Source organism: Coturnix japonica, chromosome 37 (genome assembly GCF_054131305.1).
Source record: "Coturnix japonica strain WE chromosome 37, WE-NBRP24, whole genome shotgun sequence".
Taxonomy (NCBI): Eukaryota; Metazoa; Chordata; class Aves; order Galliformes; family Phasianidae; genus Coturnix; species Coturnix japonica.
Genome location: NC_140699.1, coordinates 2,399,108 through 2,414,321, shown reverse-complemented (window position 1 = coordinate 2,414,321; position 15,214 = coordinate 2,399,108). Strand labels below are relative to the sequence as shown.

The 15,214-nt window shown below is 39.6% G+C and overlaps 1 protein-coding gene across 3 annotated transcripts in view; it reads right to left on the bottom strand.

The window, feature by feature from the left end:
- The window catches only part of LOC146754902 (receptor-type tyrosine-protein phosphatase T-like), a 254,945-nt gene that overhangs the window by 223,286 nt on the left and 16,445 nt on the right, over nt 1-15,214 (bottom strand). For all 3 annotated transcript variants that reach the window (XM_085526644.1, XM_085526642.1, XM_085526643.1), the window contains exon 2: nt 3,735-3,845. The gene's annotated coding sequence lies outside the window, so the exon portion shown is untranslated. The remainder of the gene's footprint in view (nt 1-3,734; nt 3,846-15,214) is intronic.

The following is a 15,214-nucleotide window of genomic DNA, read 5'->3' as shown; positions in this document are numbered from 1 at the left end:
CTTAGCTAACTTAAGTGCTGCTGATTGTTAAAAATTCCACACTGACACCATGAAATGTGGGAAAAGGTACAGAGCTGTGGACACCACCTCACTGTGGGAGCAAAGGGGAGCCCTGCTGGTGGAGTCTTACTGATATTCAATCCCCACAAAAAAACAGAGCTTATTCCTACTCAGAATGTAACTGATCCAAGGCTTTGCAAACTTCCTACTTAAAGATTAGAGACTGCCTGACTCTAACATGGGCCATCCCAACCGTCTCATTGAATAATGGTGCTGATTATGGATCAAAGTCTGGTAACTCAGCTTTTCCATCAGCAAACCCACAGAGGGCTGCTTTCAGTCACCTTTCTGACCAGGGTGTAGGATTGCGCACCAGAAAGTTACCACGTCACTCACTTTCCGTGCTTGAATGTGAACTTCAGGATTCTGCCTTAAATATCCCCAGCTTAGGCATAACCCACTGCTCACTTGTTTTGAGAGCTTCTCTCCTGATTTGCTCAACACAGCAGACATAGTTATTTCCTAATTGCAGACAAGCTCCAGATGTAGGTCAGGGAGTATTTAGCTAGAGGAGGCTAATAAAACAAGTCCCCAAGTGATGGGCTTGTCTTTGTTTCCCTGACATTGCTTACTTTTGAACATCAGAGACTACGAGACTGTTTTGGTACAGGAAGTATGTTATGGCTGATGTAGCATAACAAATACTAGCTCTACATCCTTCTATTTAGGCTTCAATAATGTCAGAGGGCAGAAGTGACAATCAATGTATTTTGCATTCAGCAGAGATGACAGGCAGCTAAGAGCAATGGACAGACACAACATGGCAGAACAGAAGGTACTTGCCTGGAATAAATATCGTCTTTGCTCCAGGCCTTCAAGAAATAACATTTCCGGTTTAGATTAATTCGTAATGCACAATGTATGATTGCAGACCTTGCTTTTGTACACAGACCTGGCCTTAAACATTGTTTGAACTGGTGTTGTCAGTCCTTTCTTGATCATTAAATTTATTTCCTAAAACTTAAGAAGCGTAAATGAAAGGCAGCTTCTGAAAAACAGTATTCAACATTTTTATGGAAAGTAGGTTTCTGGCTCTGCTCTTACTAATGCACCCTTCAATCATAAATAATAAAACTGGTGAGTTCTATCTCTTTTTCAGAAAAGTTAGACGGAACTATCACCCAGTGTATACAAAATAGGGCTTCAAAGACACCCGCACTGTAACATAATAGAAGAAATGGTGCTGAATGATGGATGGGAATCAGTTAAACTGATTTCTGGGACACGTTGTGCATTAATAAATCAGAGGCTGTGTGTTCACTGAAAGAAGCGTAGGAGGCACATTAAGAACTTTTACGGGAGTAAAGAAAAAAAAAGTTAACACTGTATTTCAAAGGAACCTACAGGAGGATTAGTACTAAAATCTTTTTATGAGCACTAATTCTGAGCACTTACATGAAGATCAAGAAAATAGTCAGCTCCACAGGAAATCCTGGAAGTTAATTTTTTTAGAAGACACTGCCGCATTTCACTGCATTTAATGACAACCACGCGCTATTTCTGAAGCGCTCTTGCCCAGCTCACAGCAAAGGTATTAGTTCCAACACTGATTGCTAATTCTAACACTACAAAAACACCTTCCTGCTTAGCAAGAACACAGCTTCAGAAACCAAGAGAAAAGCACTGAAACTAGAATCAAATATACACCTTCATCATGGATCCCAAGAAGTGCCCGCTGCAACACTATATTGTGAGCAGAGAGAGAAGCCTACAAGTCCTCGTGACTTGAGTCTGCAGACAACCTCAGTGCTATCTTATCTTCACCTTCCAAGTGGCTGGCTGAACTACATTTAAAAAGGAGGAAGAAAAAAAAAGAAATAAAACTCCTCCCAACCTGAACCAAAGATTGACTCCTTGCAGCTCCCAGGGACACAGAACTTGTGTAGGCAGAGAAATTTCACCGGAAAAAGGAAAAAAAAACAGATATTTTGTCTTATTCATTTACAGAACGACCCTGCTGCTAATAGCACATTGAGGGTGCTGTTAGAGGCTACAGAGCAAAATGATTAAGACAACCATAGAACAGCTATATGCTAGGGAAACAACATTTCAGTTAATAAGACAAGATGGTGCAGAAGTCTGTGAACACAGAACCACTCTTCTGTCAATAAACTCTTACCCTGTTTTCCTACTTTATTCAATTACAGACTCTTAGAATAGATGTACCACCATATAGTGGGCTTATATACCATTCAGTTAAGGTAACCTAACCATAAATACTTCCATGATTTCAGTAAATTGGAAAAAAAAACACGGTAAGTGAATACAAGATATGTCCTTCATTTACTGTCATTGTAATATAGTCGAGCTACAACACAATCTTCATTTAGGCAGCTCTAGGTACTAGACCACTTTCAGCAATGGACATGTTATAGCACAAAGAAACACGGGTTTCTTGAAAGCACTCCTGCATCAAAAGCTTAGCATTGTTATGGTGTGTGCATTTTAATGGAGTGGATTGTGTTGTGTATTCATCCTACAGCTCATAGGAGACACATTTTCTAGAAAGCTAGAGGTTAGACAGCATTCTTAAGATGAAGAGCAGTCTGTTATGAGAAAACATAAAAACATGATTTGAGACAACTAAACTAGAAATTTAGAAATATATTGTAAGGCTTATGAATAATTGAAAAGAGAATGTTCCAAAGTTTTGATGTGTCATAAAAGCTTAGTTTAGAAGGTGATGAAATTATTTCAATTAAACAGAACAAATGTTAGCCGCGAATGCCTAAGCATTTTAATGTATTCATCCTGTAAAAGTACGGTGCATGCTGAGGCACGGAGGTGGTAGGGGCTCACACAAAGGCAAGTTATTTGTGAATATAATTTGGACTGTACAAGAAATACGTTCCCAGACTGAGGAAGAGTTTCTCAATACAAAATCTGTAAAAGCTCCAGTGTTGCAGTAGAAAAACACTGACTTCAGAATGACAATATATAAAGATGAGGATGCAAATGGTCCAAAGCTACCGAAACAGTTTGGTCATAGCAACAGAAAAAAAAACTTCTTTAACTTGATCCTAATGCATATAAAACAGTTTTGGAACAGACTGATTCCATCGTCTTAAATGGTAGCACTCCCCACCCTGTAAAGGATACAATATTTTGTCTAACATAGGAGAAATACCTAAGTACCTAGTCAGTCCAAAGACAACATTCCCCTCAAGCAAAAACATGAACAAGGCAAATAAGCTACGCACAAACAAATACAGTGGGTAAACCTGGTACTCAGATTATTTCCCTTTAAGAAAAAGTGACCAGAGAAAGAAAATAATCAGAAGGCAACAAGCTTTAAAGTAAACAAAAACAACCTGCTGCTTGGGCACTTCCGAAACTATCAACTGTAGGACCCCAAAAGCACTTCAGAATACAGCTGGTTTTGATACCATTTCTTCTTCTTTGAGCCTGATTCCCTCAACCAACCATATCATTGAACTTGATACCAGATTTATCATATTTGCTAAATAGTGAGCATACATTACATACAGGTGAGTAAACAACCTGTGATGGTGCCCAATACTCCAACCTGTGGAATCCAGAGATCCCAAGCTACAGACTGTGTCATATGCATGTATTCAGTATGCTGATGTACAATGTGCATTGTTAGTTATGATACATTTTCAATTTGGCTGCATCTAACAGCAGCACCATGGACTCAGCTGGTGTTATATTACCTGTAGATGAAGGTCTTAGGAAGGTGGCTTTGTCACATTGTAGAGTGAGAACCAAAATCAGTACTTCAGGAAAGGTCTCTTTCAGGCAACTTCGTATTCTTACACATCTTCCTGTGGGAGAGCAAATAAATGGATGATACTTGTAGCTGCTCACAGCAGTTCCTAAACACCTAAGAACAAATGGATTTGAGTTATGACAATCATATCAAACAGACAAACATACAGAAAAATATAATACAAGCTCAAAGCACTAAAGAAGAGTGTTTATTACTGGTATTTAGCTTCTCCCAGTATCTTCCAGTCATTCTATCCAGCCAAAAACCAAAGCTTCCAGATCATACAAATAAAACCTGATTCCTTTGCTCCACAGTAATAATAATGTACTGGACTATATTTCATAGAACTTATTTGTGTCCTGCAAAACAAACTTTTCCATGACTGCCTGTTGTTAATAACCTCTCATGGGCTCACGGGAAACCTCAGTTTATGGCACAGCGGGAGAAATGTCTCCAAATAATAGTTTCATTTTAAACTTCTTTGGCAATCCAGCCAGGTGCACCAACCTCACTAAGGAACAGGGATAGAGTTCCATCTAAGAGACTGTCAGATGAGTGGTAACTCACAAAGCCAAGGAAAATGGGTATTTGGTAGGTAAAATCAGGCCTGTTGGAGACTTCACATGGGACAACTGGAAATATCAAAGGCTTGCTGAAGTGCAAGACTGAGCACAGCAAACTGAGAACAGACTACAGTAATAGCACTTAGGGAATGGTGGAAGCTGTTACACAATCATTACAAACAGAAAGAAGGCAAAACACTGCAGGTATTCAGCAATTTGTAAGAAACAGCAGCCTCTGACAGGGTGTGAGCTATGTAGACAAAGAATGATTATGGATCTTCAGGCTACAAATGAAATTCATTCCTAGGATTCAAGTGGAGAGCAAGCCAAACTTTTGTGAAGAAAACTAGGAGGAGGTCTCTTCATCACACAGAGAGAGGAACAAATTGTGATACTTAAAAAAAAAAAAAAAAAAGTCATGAGAAGCATAGAAAAGGGGGGAAAAAATCTTTCAATAATAATAGATGAGTCCAGAATAATCAAATGAAACACTTGGAAAATTTAGATATATGCAGCCATAAGCATAAAGCATAAGCATAAAACTACTTAAATCTGCTTTTAATTTCTATTGTAATTTTTATCTGCCCAAAATGGCTATTAGAGTTTGCTGAACAGCACAGTCATTGATATGTTGATACATGATTACACAAGGCACAATGTCACATTTGGCAATCCAAATCCTAATTAATGAACAGTCCTTGAAATAATACTAACTCGAATGATCAAAATTTAAAGTGATGAGCTTGCAGAAGGAAGCAGCATCCCATGATTTCTTTTCCACTGAACCATGAGATCTACAGGAACAAAATAGAAAATGAAAAATAAGGTTTTATGCAATCAAATTAAAGACAAAAGCAGAGAAGAAGAAAAACAATAACAGTTTCTTTATCATCTCGAGCACTGGTAGTAAGAGTAACTTATTCTTCATAGCCTGGAATGTCATGGCTGAAGCTGGAATCGAGAAATCAACAAGTCACAATCAGCATCTGGTTGATGGCCAGAAGGATGCTCAACATGTATTCCGGTATTAAAGACAATCTACAAGCAGATAATAGCGTTGCAGCTTGCCTTGCCTAATGGTGTCCAGTGAATCCATATTTCACATCCCAGCCACACTTCTTGCACAGCCATCCTTTACATGAGGATTTCATACATTACAGAGGTAGTTAATCCGATACCAGCAGAAAGCACTTCCAGGCCTCCCATACATGCAGCAACCTATAGTAGCAGTAGCTGCATTCAACTTATAAAACTAAAACCAAGAGCCTCCTATTTCTAGGAATATATTATATGGCGAGGTACAGAGTAAATGAACAATAACTTGTATCTTTTCCTATGTATCATGGATTTAAGTTTTAACGAGAGCGGGAAAAAAAAAACAAACACTTTTATAGAGGATTTTACTAAGATGAGTGACACTGTTCTAATTACATTGAATAATCTTGAACCAAAGATTTTTTTCCATTTCATGCCTTTAATGGATTTAAAGAAAATAAAAAATAAAAAAGAAAGAAAAAAAGAAACCCACAAATTACCTTAAGAACTGAATAGTTCTGACGATTAACAATATTTAACCAGAAAAATACTTCAAAGACATAAAGCATCTTTCCAAAATCCCATTCACCCAGCCAACAGGAACAAGCAGGTTGGTTCTGCAGAACAACTAGCAAGGATATGGCCTGCCTCACTGATTTCCACAGCAAAGCTGACTTATCCCAAGGAACAGTGAAATGGCATCTGAACTCCTTACAGAAATGTGAAGGAGAACTCTACGGGTGATTTTAAGGAACTCATCTGAGTTCAGACTCCTTCCACAGCATCCTGCTGAAGACCAAGGAGATTTTTTTGCCTAAGGCCCTGAAGCCAGCTGCTGTGACAGCCTGTGCAATGGGGCAAAGACATATCTGATTGCTCTGGATCTGGATCTTCAGGATGTTAGGTCTCACAAAAACTGCTCAGTTGCCTTTTTCAAGGGGCAGGAAAACCCATAGGAATGATACCAAAGCTTTGGTCAGTTACCTTGACATTTCCTATAATACAAGCCAGGTTAAAAAAAAAAAATAACAGGAAAAAAAAAAAATTAACAGAAATCTAACATTTGCCTTGTTTCTAATGTTGAAGGACAAATGAACAAAAATAGAAGTGTGGTTTTCTCTTTAATCTTCTCATTTGAGGACCAGACCTAAGAGGTTTCTCACTCTATTCTGCAGTTTTAGACGAGACAACCCTGTGATGAAGGCTCTGCTCTTTGAAGAATCCTTCAGACCTCACATTCTCAGAGGAGAATACAGACAGAGGGACACATTTGCTACAAAATCCTCCCCCTTCTGCATGGCACTCCAGCTACTTTCAGATCTTGGTCCTTTTCTCAACCTTTGGGAATACCCTATTTAGCTTCAATAAGGATGCAGTTTGGGTAGTATTTCCTCACTACCATCTTCTCCCCTCCTCTACTGAGTGCCCCAATTTCACTGAACATGCTTGAAGTATAGATGTCTCTGTGAGAAAGTTATTAAAAAAAAAACAAACCAAATCACATTATATCCACAGTCAGGTCACAGACTGAAGAGGTAAGATCTGGACTAGAAGCACTGCTGACTTCCTAAATCAGTTTCACAAACCACACCAAGCATTCCACTGCTCTGCGCCAGCCACCCAAAAGATAAACTGAGGAGGGAAAAGAGAAATAAAGATAAGGCGTGATCACCACGAAGAGGAGAACTGTACACTCAGACAGAGAGCGCCTCTACAGTGACACAGGTTCATGCAGATAAATGCATTTCCTCAGCACTTCAATAGAGATCAATAGCAATCCCTTGAGATAAACACCGCAAACAATATGCCACCACGGGAATAAATCAGAAGATTAGAAACAGAAAGGATTATTTATGTAAAAGAGCTGCATTGCGTTTATTCCTTGGTTTGTGCAGCAGGTTTCTGAACGTCTCTGAGGAATTCTAAACTGTTCACTTAAGGACTGCTCATTACTTATAGCACTGAAAGGCAGCCACCCCAGGCCCGCTCTCTAGCCTCCACTAGCAATAGAGCCAGCATTGTTATCGTACATTGTGCTTTCCTTGAAGATGTGGCCATGGTTTTCAGATTATACAAAGAAAAGTCTCAGTCCTTTATTGCATAAGGAGAAACATGAATGCACCCTTATGCCAAAAAACTTGATAGCTACAGGACTGACAGCTGGTGTGAGAGCATGATGACACCACTCACTCACCACCTCCCCTCCAGTTGTTTCACCAAATACGACAGTCTTAGCAGACCCTGGCCTGTAGCCTTGGTAGAGGCAGATTTGTCCAGGACAGGTTTATGCAAGATCAGGTATTTCCACTGGATGTAAGACACTTTCAAGCTGGCATCTAAGAAACGCATCCTATGGAGAGAGTTTATCAGGGCTCCTAAAGCAGTTTACAGTAATGGAAAACCAGTTCCTTAAAAGACAATAAAATAAAATAAAATAAAATAAAATAAAATAAAATAAAATAAAATAAAATAAAATAAAATAAAATAAAATAAAATAAAATAAAATAAAATAGAAATAGGAAGAAATCACACACAGCACAAGTGTTCCTCATGAAAGGTGCTAAGCCTTTGCAGTGCTGCAAGGAGTGCTGTTTCGTACAGTCCTGTTTTTAATTCAATTATCTCAAGCTCTGCTGGAGGTAAGGAAATGCTGTTTTGACACAAAGGCTTTGACTTCATATGGTATACAAGGCTAGAGATGGTAATGTTGGGCCTTCAGAAAGCTTCAACTAAAGTCACAAAATTCAATGAAAAATAGTATGGATTTTCCTTTTTGATAGGCGCAAGGATTATCTTCCATCACTAGAAAAAGCTATAAAGTTATATTCTGTGAGAATACCTTGAATTGATATTTCAAAGGGCTTCTTTTGAAAGAATGATTTATAGATCACAAAGATCAATGGGTCTTTTATCAAAGAAAATGGATTCCTTTTCTGAACCACAAAGAAAAGAATAATGACATCCTAGACCATATTTTTGAAAGTTGTGTACAGCCAAGAAGACAATAGCTACAGCAGGTTACCACTTTACAGCAATGCGAACAACTCACTAATTACAGATGAAGTCCTTACGGTGCTTTGTGGAAGCCAGAAAGCAAAAGTTATAGTGCAGGAAAATTCACACTGAGAGTTATCTTACTCACTCAGCACATATTAAAAATTACATGGAGGTTTTCACTAATAAGTGCATATGACATAATAGAAAAATGGATACAAGTGTGCCAGTGTGCACACTTCATATCTTACCAGAACTCAAAACATGCATTTATGTTAAAGCATGTTCCCTGTATGAATTTTAAGTTACCTACTTCTTGACCACATCCCCTCCTCAGCTCAGCAATGAAATTCCTATCAAGTTTTTATTTGGATAGCCTGGATAGACAGGCTTTCCAAAATTATTTTCAGTGCTCAATGTGGTGGTACAGTTGATCTATTTCCATCATTTCATGCGCATCTGCTAAAGCATTACTCATCACAGCAGACATGAGATTCCCCCATTAGTTTCCTATAGAAAGTTCCTCCAACCCACCAATCCCCAACCTTTTTCTGCAGCTCATGAGCTCACAGAACAGTCTAACCCATAACCCTTGGCACTCGACAACTGAGCTAAGTCAGGCTTAGCAAGCAAGAAGAAAAAGAGCATATTAAAATAACATAATGCAACCTGCAGCACGGTTTTTTTATTAGCTTAATCAAATAGACATGATAGTAAAGAAGATAAAATTAAGAGTAAATCCTTACACAAGTTTATCCCTTAGATTCCCAAGATATCCAAGGACAACATTATTTCTCCAATATTTATATCAGTGCTTATTCCTCTAGTGCAGCATCACATTGTGCAAAGGGTACAGTCACAGGTAAGAAAAATCTTACTTCTTTGCTGCTTCCCTTTGTCTTTTTACTCTTCTTGTCGTCGAAAGCTTTGTTCTTTTGGGTTAATGTGGCATGTCTCCAACACAGCCTTGGAAAATGACTATAATGTGATTTGGGTTTGGTGTCATTAAACCTGATTACCAGGGAGTGCTCATGAAAATCCATAATTACCACACAAAACAAAAGAGACTTTTGTTTTTGTTTTGCTGGGGAACAACAAAGAGCTTCACTTCAATTTAACTATTTGGAGTACTCAAGAAAAGTTAGTCATATTTTTCTCCCTCTGCACTTCTCTGGGCTTTGTAAATATCATAAAATACCAAAATCTGCTGAAAACATCAATCTTCTCTCAAAACTGATTTCTTATATAATGCCAAATATACAGTCTTTATTTAAAAAAAATAAATAAAAATAAAAAGCCCTAGAGAACATAATGCGTCTTGATGGATGTGCTAGTGCTTTGGGTACAAGCTGGACTTTATGATTAGATCTATAATAGTATAGGAAAAAAAGAAAAGTTGGCAATATCAGTGTAGTAAGCATTCAGATAATCGAACTGCCTCACCCCCCAGAACAGCAGTGTTGCAGGAGACATTAACCAGTAGCATGGTTCTCCTCCCCAGTTTTGGGGCAGTTCTACTACCACGGCTGATGGACAAGTGATGTCCACAAACCAGGAAAAGCTGGTTTAAGAGGCTTATAGTCTCTCCAGTTGTGTTAGATTAGAAGTTTATGTGGCCACAACCCTGGTTTTAAGCTAGTGGGTATTCTTGAGCTACAAATGCCACAGACTCCTCCCCAAGCAGCTGTTATATCTGCATCCAGGGTTGTTCACCACAGGGTAAATACTGCCCCATTTTGACACTGAGACACACCAGGAATACCTGTGCAAAGCTTGCTGAACTCCATTCAGACACTTGATTAACTGTCCTCTATCTACCTGAACAGCAGGGTCTGTAGGCTGGGAAGCTGCCCTTGAAGTGCTCTAACATGCAAATTCAGCGCTGTAGGTGGAAACACTTGCTGTAAAATAATATTTGAGGAACTATCCAGCCCTAGGCAGTGAAGCTAAAAGACACTGACAATCTCAGTTGTAAAGTGAGAAATGTAAGAGGTAGACCAAAGTCACCTTCACGGTGTATGAGAGAAGTAAGCAAACTCTCTGTTGATTATATTAGAAGCAGGTAAAATTCCCCTCACACATTTGCCCTCCACATGCAGGATGATCACGCTATCTAAATATGTGAAAAATAGCAAGTTTACTGCAGAAGCTCTTGGCTTGCCTCTCATGCACAGATTTGTAGGTACATGCAAGTACAGCTGATAGATTAGCTAGCTAAAAATTCCACCACTCCCTTCTGATCCAGTTTCGATTAATTCATTAGAAACAAATACCTGCATATCCTCCCCCTGGCCAGTTCCTTTTCAGCCCCACTGTATCAGAGACTTAAACACTGGGAGCCAGGTGAGAGCTTCCTAAAGCTGGAAACTGTCAGCAGTTCAGACTGAAAAAAGCCAGACAAACGGCTCCTGCATTTTCTAACCACTGAGAAGCTTTGGCTGCATGAGAGGTATTTAAGGCACCAAAAAGCTGTATGGTCATGTACAAAAGCACCAAATAACCCAGAGCTTCCATTTGCTTTCCAGTGAAAAAGAAAGCAGAACCTAGCTTACAATATGAAGGTGCATACAACAGACCTGGAGAGCTTTATCACACAAATCGAGTTGGTGGAAACAACCTCTTACACTTGCCACTTCCCCGTCATCTAAGAGTATTAAAAACAAATGAAAACCCCACCTGTTGGATTAACATTGAACCCGGACAAGGGACGATCACTTAATTTAGTAGAAAGTTTAAAACAACCTTCAAGTATCGTCAGCAAAGGCAGTGTAGAAATTCTCCTTTTTGCATGACACAGTTCTGCCAATTAGCCGAAAACTGCAATTACCAGTTCTTTGCTTTATTATTTGTGAAGAACCTAAACTTTCTGAGGATGATAAATGGCCTCGTGGAAAATGCAATGCTCAGTTCTGCTAAATTTGCACTTTTCTGTTGTTTTTTTTTTGTTCTTGTTTTTTCTTTTTCTTTTTTCCTTTAACTATTCTTCCATGTCATCTTTGAAGAGAAAGAGGCAGGGGCTGCTGGGGGAAACAGGGCAACAGGACACATATCAGGGCAGAAAATGGCAGGGAATGGTTTAGAGAAGAACACAGAGCTGTTCTCATTTAGCTCGCTGACCAGGGCCAAGGCATATTCCTACACCTTCATTAATTAAACAGAAAAGTTAACACTGTTAGCAACATTAAGAACAAAACCTCATTTAAATTGTTCTGAAACAAAATTAAAAATAAAAAAATAAAAAAGCCGATATATTCAGAGGATGACCTTTGAGAATTCTGGCTTCATTAACATTTCAAACAGCAAAGCAAAAATTAAGACAGGAAATAGAATTACAGAGCTATTTGACTGCAGAAGTATATATCATTAGCATGCCCATAATTAACAGGATACCAGTGTTTGTCCCATTGTCTCTGCTAATAATGGTGTAACATGCAAATGGGATTTCTTCTAAGAAAGTTAAAGGGGATATTTAAGTTCATTCCACGTTTCAAGCATACAAGCACAGCCAGACAAGCCCCTTTCTGCTCTGTGAAAGGGATGTCTCCATGCCTGCCTGCCTGCCCTCCCAGACTCCCACAAAACAATTGCAGAGGGAGGGCACCAGCTGCTGTGCTTGAGGCACAAAGGCCAGCTATCCAAGGTCAGACATCTTTTCCCACCTCACCACAGCAGTTAATTCTTTGGGGAGCTACCAGTGACCCACTCAAGTGTCATGAAAAGCAGTTCAGAGGCTAACATCACCCATCAACATGATGCCCTACAGGATAGCAGATATCATTCCTCTTACGGGGATCATATTCCTTAGACATGACAGCACAGCTCTGCCTGTCTCTTGTTCAAAATGCTGAGCTCCCGTGACATCTGTCCATGACAGTTGTAAGCAGCCACACATCTCCACCGCCCTTACAGTGCTTCTAACTGAGCCTGCTCTTCTAAATGCTTCGGGACTTGGGATCCTGAAGCAAAAGGAGAAAAAGGCATAAAAAATAAAGCTTTACAGGCAAAATACAATTGACCACCCTATGTTAACAAAGGACTCCACTCTGGCCTAATTCACTAGAATAAGACATGAGTGCAACACACTGAAATCAGACTGAGCTGAAGTGCTACCAGGAGTCTTCCTCTGGCATAAATCAGTGAAAATGTCCACCTTTGGGCAGCACACTTGGATCCTTCATTAGACTGCAAACAACCAATTGATGTACTGTTTCCCCACCAGGCAGATAACAAGCTCCTCCTCCTTTACAGGGCAGTGTGCATGGGTTGGTTCATAGTTATCACCCCACTCTTAAGATCATTTCTGCTGTTTTCCCAGTCATACTCAGTAGTCCTCACTGCTGTGAAACATTGCTCTGATATTCTGCCCAGTCTCAATTTCATTCTCTTTCCCTGTGTTAGATCTTCTCAAACAGATGCTCTTCATGGTGTTTGTACTCCCAAGCTGTGGCACCTGGAGGCTGCCTGATTGTAAACTGACAGGATGTAGCATTTTTCCATCTCTCTTTCATCAGATCAGCCTGAAAATCTGGTAAGATCCATCTCTGCCTTGTGATAGAGAGGCGAGACTCAGCTCGGAGTTTCTGAAAGGATCCTGCTTCTTCTGAGGGCACAAGTAAAGGCTGGGTGTGAGGGAGACTTGAAGCATTGCTGCCAGCCCTATAATTCTACGATTAAACAAGTTACATAATTTCAGTCTATTCCCTCTTTACCTCTTTTCCATGCAAACAGCCTGAAGTAGCACGGAATGCAGCTTATTGACTTGTAAGGAATGGGATGGAGAGGGGTAGAGGATTATCCATCACCTCCCTTTCTTTACATTACATCAGGGCATTATTTAGATTATAAGTTTGCTTACAAACTCCTTGATAAAAAAAAATCAGACAGATACTTAGCTGGTCAGCTGCTTTGGTTGCATAATAAACATGGACAGAATTTCTCATCCTCAAGCCATTGTTACAGCACAAACAAACTAAGGGCTAAGGAAATAATTACTGTGGGGCTGAGAGACTCAATAAACAGCAGAAGCTGTGGGATGAACCAGATTTGTTGATCCCAGCAGATAACTACAATTAGGATGTAATATTTCCTTAAGTTTTTGTTTACCCCTTTATTGTTTATCAGTATTAAAAAGGCAATTTATACTTTGCAGTTCTCTAGATCGACCAGTGTATTTCACAGCAGGCAGGTGAGATTAAACTGTCCATCACCACAAGCTGTCCTTTCCCTGTTCTTATATTATCAAAGCCTATTGAGATTAGAGCCATAGGAAACTGGAGGAAATGCGTTCATTTGCTTCAAGTTCATAAGCTTATGAAGTTTGATTCCTACACACCTGTAGTCTTCTTTTATTAAAAAGCAAAATCCCAGAAGTTCCTTCAATGGTAATGAAAGAATTTAAGACTGAGAAACATTATATGCATTTTCTGAACTTTTCCGAGACATCACAGAATGTCTTCCCAGAGTGCCCTAACACAGCAGCCAATTGGAAAAGAAACCTCCTAGAGGCTGACCTGTTTAAATGGGGAAGCCATTTATCCCGCTTGGCAAGATCACAAGAAAAGCTTCAAGCTGCTTTACTTTTCACAGATCCCTTACCCAGCGTCTCCCTCACAAAGCAGTCAGAAGAGTGGTCTGCAGGTGAGGGACGCTTCAAAACGCTTCACTGGCTCCACATATGAGCACCCAAAAAAAGTCTTTCCATGACACATCAGAAAGCTGAACGGATTTCTGTCTGGAGAAACTCTCTGCACTTTCCTAGGGGTCTGAACCAAAACTTTGAAACCAGGGAAAACCATATATAAAATAGATTAGGGCTATAGCTGAGTTTGAACCCATGGAACAGAAAGATAAATAAATAAGAATACACTGAAATAAATAGACTCATTATAGTTGCAACATATCTTGTTCTAGTCAGCTTAGGCTGTAGGATTAAACTGACCAATAGACCTTTTTAAGACTCTGGCAGTCTGGAGCCATGACCACTGACCTGGGGAGCCTGTTCCAGTGCCCAGCCTCCCCATGGCTGAAGCCTTTTCCTGATATCCAACCTGAACCTCCCCTGTGTTATTATATAGTTAACATTCAGGTAAATTACTTAGCATGAGCTAATTCAAGTCATAAAATCCACAGGACATCTTGACACCATGACAAAGAGAACAGCATAAAGAAGCAAGGAAAGAATAAGAAATTGCCCACAGAAAACTGCCCATGGAGCTCTGTGTCAGAACGTAGGCATATTGCATAGCTTTATTTCTAGTGTAGGCAGAATCTGTCTTTTTCTTTCTAGACCTCTTGTCAAGACCAGAGAAGTGGCTCTTCCAACCAGAGAAACTTGGGGAAAGAAGGCACTCTGGGCTGCCACATCCTTTTCTGCTCTCTGTGCTGATCAAACTTGGCCAAACTTTACCTTTGGATGCTCACTGACAAGTCCCTATTAGCACAGAATTAAAAGAATTTATGTGAGCATTTTTCTTAGAAGCCTCTACTAGATACCCTTTATAATTCCTAGTCAAAACCTCCTTTCTTCCCACTAAAGCCCCCTGCCACTTAAAAAGGAGAATTGCCTCAGGACAGATGTATCCCTACTGAGAAACCACTGAACACTTCCTGTCCATCCCTTAACTCATGAGTCACATCCTCTGGGGTGTCAGTCAAACACACTGAAATTAAAAGCTTTCACAGCTTGGAGAACACAATGAAAAGGCAGAAATGTGAAAGAGTGAAGGATTGAAAATAGTTGCTCCTCAATATGATTGATTTTTAAATCCCCCGCTTCACACATATTAAGCAGCAGTCCTGCATATCCAGATGTATGTTTCAGTCAAGATGAATG